We start from the raw sequence: 4,148 nt of genomic DNA, 5'->3' as shown, positions 1-4,148 counted from the left end.
TTAAAGAAGCGTTGTTGAAGATGTAATATCAATAACGTTTTCTTAAATGTGCGATGTTGATTGGATACGACGTTTAAATAACAGAAAAATTAATAGCGGTACTTGACTAAACGACAATCTCTCATTTATACGTCTATTTGTTTCTCTGCATATTCGTTGTTTGGTTGCTTTGTCATGTTAGTTGCGCATATTGGCAAGGACGAAGATAGTCATTCTCTTTCCATTAGAACTATATATGTTGTGGTTCACACTAATGTCTCCAAGTTGTGTAAAAGCATCTCCAATGACAAACAACATTTTCATTCTTATTTGGGTCCTACACATCATTTTATAATTTATTACAAATTCCTATGAAATACGAATAACATCTAATTTTTTACCATGATGACAAAAATCATTCCTATTCTTATTTGGGTCCCATAACATCTACATTTTTCCTACAACATCTATCACTATGCAAGAATAAATATTTAACAACGCTTATATGTTGAACACTGTTAAATGTAAGGCGGAAGAGAATTAACATCGTTCATTGAAGAAAACGTTGTTTGTTAAATGTGTTATTTTTAACAACGCTTATTGAAGAAAATATTGTTAAAGGTCATACTTTATATATTTAACAATACTTCTTGAGTAAGTGATGTTAAAGGTGTTATATCTGACAATGCTTACTAAAGCAAGTGTTGTTAAACGTGTTATCTTTAACAATGCTCATTGAACCAAACGTTGTTAAATATCATACATTCATATATTTAACAATACTTTTCAGTAAGCGTTGTTAAAGATGTTATCTTTAACATCGCTTATTGAAGAAAACGTTCTTAAATGTCATACTTCATATATTTAAAAGCACTTCAGTTAAAGATCATACATTCATATAAACGCTTCTTTTAGCGAGCAAAAATCTTTTCAAATTCAAAAACAAAAATTCACACATAGTAATACACATATCACTCAGTTTATTATTTCTCTTACTTTTCTTCTTCTTCATGCGTTACTTTTTTTTTCTTTTGTTTTTAGTTTCTCTCTTCAAGCAAGTTATCGGTTTTTGGTTTTTCTTCACAAGCATAAGGTAAATTGTTATCTTATTTTAGCTCATTTATTTCTTTTTTATTCACTCTTGATGTTTGTTGTGGAGTTATGTAGCTAAGGTGTTCTAAGTTTTTTGCTATGGTTCACTAGTTTAGAACATAGAGTTTGAGTATAAATGGTAAATATGCTTTCTCATTTGCTGCTAATTTTGTAAAAAATTTCATAATTTTTGGAATTTATTTAGAGATGCAATTTTTTATTTGTATTTATAGCTTGCATTGATCATTGAGGAATACATGAACACTACGTAAGGAGTTGCACATTGAGGAGAAAAAATGAACAATTTGCATAAGATCTCATTACTCATGTGTTATTTTATAATATTGGAATATGTTAAAGTTGAATGTAGCTGGAGTCATTGGTAATTTAACAAATTTATTATAAATGTGGTGGAGTTGAACATATTTGTCATGTGTTTGATAGAATATCTGTGAGATATATTGTCTTATTTAGAAAGTAAACATTTAACATCACTCTAAGTAGACATTTAAAGCACTTGCTTTATTAGTGAGCGCTGTTAAATGTCTATTTTTTACAGTGCTTCAGAAAACGTTGTTGAATATAATCTTATGTACTACTACGCTCACATAGAAAGCGTTCCAAAAGTGCTATTAAATGACAATTTTAAATGATGTTGTTTTGTTATTCTATCGTAGTGTATATCTCTCTTTACTTTCATTTGGTTAAGAACAACCAAGAATTGTTCTTATTTAAGAACAAAAGTCAGGAAATAAGAATGACATAGTATAGAAGATAGGAGGAAGAAAAAAACGAAGAAATCGAAAAGAGAGCAATACAACACACAAAGAAAAAGGAATTTTTTGTTAAAGTTAAAAAAAATTGAAAAAAGGTCACTACTTACTATCTTCCCCCGCATAAAGGTTAGCTTTTGTAATCTTAAGGTTTAGCTGTTTCATTATGCACTGTTAGAATGTTTTCTCATTATTCGAATTAACAACAACAAGTCGTTTTCCATTTATAGTTTGAACACCACCAAATGTCTTAGTTCTGATGTTTAGCTCTTTCATATGTTTTACTCTTCTTCATGTTCTCTGTACACATTAAAAGAAAATTATGTTAATTGCTACGTTTTTTATAGGACATTAAACCAATTGAAAAAGGGAAGTCAATAAGTGATATTCCTAAAAAAATGTGTATGTTACTTTTGCAATCTTCAATCTATATGTTAAATTTTTTACTGGATTTGAAAATTTAATCTTCAATCTATTTTTTGTTTTTGCAGCAATTCATAACATCTATATGGGACGATGACCTGAGCTACGTGGAATATCTTAATTTTATTATGCACTTAGATGATTTCTTCGACTGAGATATACTTTGAAGAATGAACAATTGTTTATGTTAATTTCTTTTTATTGTTTGTCTTTTGAATGGTTGTACAAACTTCATGAACATTGTTATTTTTCATTTCTATTTTGAGTCATGAACATTGTATTTTAGCAATATATCTATATATATATATATATATAATTGTTTAATTAGTGGTAATCTTAAATTTTTTGCTTTTCTTCTGCAATATAGCTCATCAAATATCCATCATGTTGTATTAATGTGGGTATATATTAATAATCAACAGTACATGCTTTATGGCAAGCGTTGTTGTATTAATTATATGCAACATCGTCCTTTTAGATGAAGTTATTGCATATGATTAATACAACAATATTAATGTATAACAACGTTCGTTGGATGAAGCGATGTTGTATGTATGTCATACAACAACATCCGTATAAATGTTGTTAAAAAATTCCATATTCTACTATACTCAAATAGATAACGCTTGAAAGGACGGTTAAATATCTAAAAAACGCACTGTTAAACTATAATTATGTGGTAGTATATATATGAGTGATAGCTAGCAATGTTATTTAAATTCTTACTGGTCTTAAATTAAATCTTAGTGATCAAAGTATTGATGTTGCAAAGTCCTAAGAGTCTTAGTGAATGTTTGGTTGAGATTGTTTTTGTATATTTTTTTATTTATAGGATTTTATTTCATAAAATAAGCTTGTTTGGATAAAAAGAACTTAGTTTTTGGAGAAAAAACTTATCAACCAAAAAAGAAGTAAAAACTAATGTATTCAAGTTTGAGATGCATACAAAAAAGTGTGTTACTTATTGTAATTAGTTAGGAAAAAAATATTATAATCCTAATTTAAGAACATATACTATATCAAAATAAAGGGATCCAAGTTATGGAGGATGTTGTGATTTGTTGGGATATTGTCTATTTAGATTATGAAGAATGATATTATCTTTTCTAAAAAAGAGGTGAGTTATATGCATATAATGAACTTGATTCAAGGTAGATCCTGGACATGGTTTTTCTAAAAAATAGGTCCAACTTCCTTAATGTTTGTTAATTAGTGTAATGATTATATTTATTGTATAACTATGTATTCCAAAAAGATTACTAAATGATCTTTCTTGTATTGGGTTAGCACCCACTATTTTGCTTAGCAAACAAAAAATGATATTATATTTTTTTTCGATTATTGTGGTGTTGTTTAGAGTATGACCAATAGTGTGCCTAGACTAGAGATGATAATGAAAACTGAACCTATGGGTACTAGTTCAAACACAACCCGGATTTAATGGAAAAACCTGTTGTGACTGAGTTCGGTTCACGTAAATCTCCACCCCAATTTTTGAGTTCAAGTTTAATTTAGTATAACTGATATCTTACCCAACAGGTGTATGTTAAATTACCATATTAGACATATACTGAAACATTGTATGCGTGGTTGATAAGTTTATACAGGTTACAATTGTTTTCAACCATATCAGAGAGGGTTTATTTGGTGCAGAGAATCTCAAGGTATAGACATGAATATATACATGTTGCAAATAATGGTTTCACACAGTGGGAGATGTATGCTACTGGTGGTAGTGTCACTCCAACCATTAACAATCACAATAACTGTTTTATTGAATTTTGACATGTTTTTATTATCTACCAATTTAATTCCATGTGCAATTTTATGAACTTAACAATGGGCGGATAATATTACACTTCTCTTTACCATCGTAATTCC

Source organism: Lupinus angustifolius, chromosome LG18 (genome assembly GCF_001865875.1).
Source record: "Lupinus angustifolius cultivar Tanjil chromosome LG18, LupAngTanjil_v1.0, whole genome shotgun sequence".
NCBI classification, from domain to species: domain Eukaryota; kingdom Viridiplantae; phylum Streptophyta; class Magnoliopsida; order Fabales; family Fabaceae; genus Lupinus; species Lupinus angustifolius.
The sequence above is the reverse complement of the archived record's forward strand: the minus strand, read 5'-3'. Positions refer to the sequence as shown.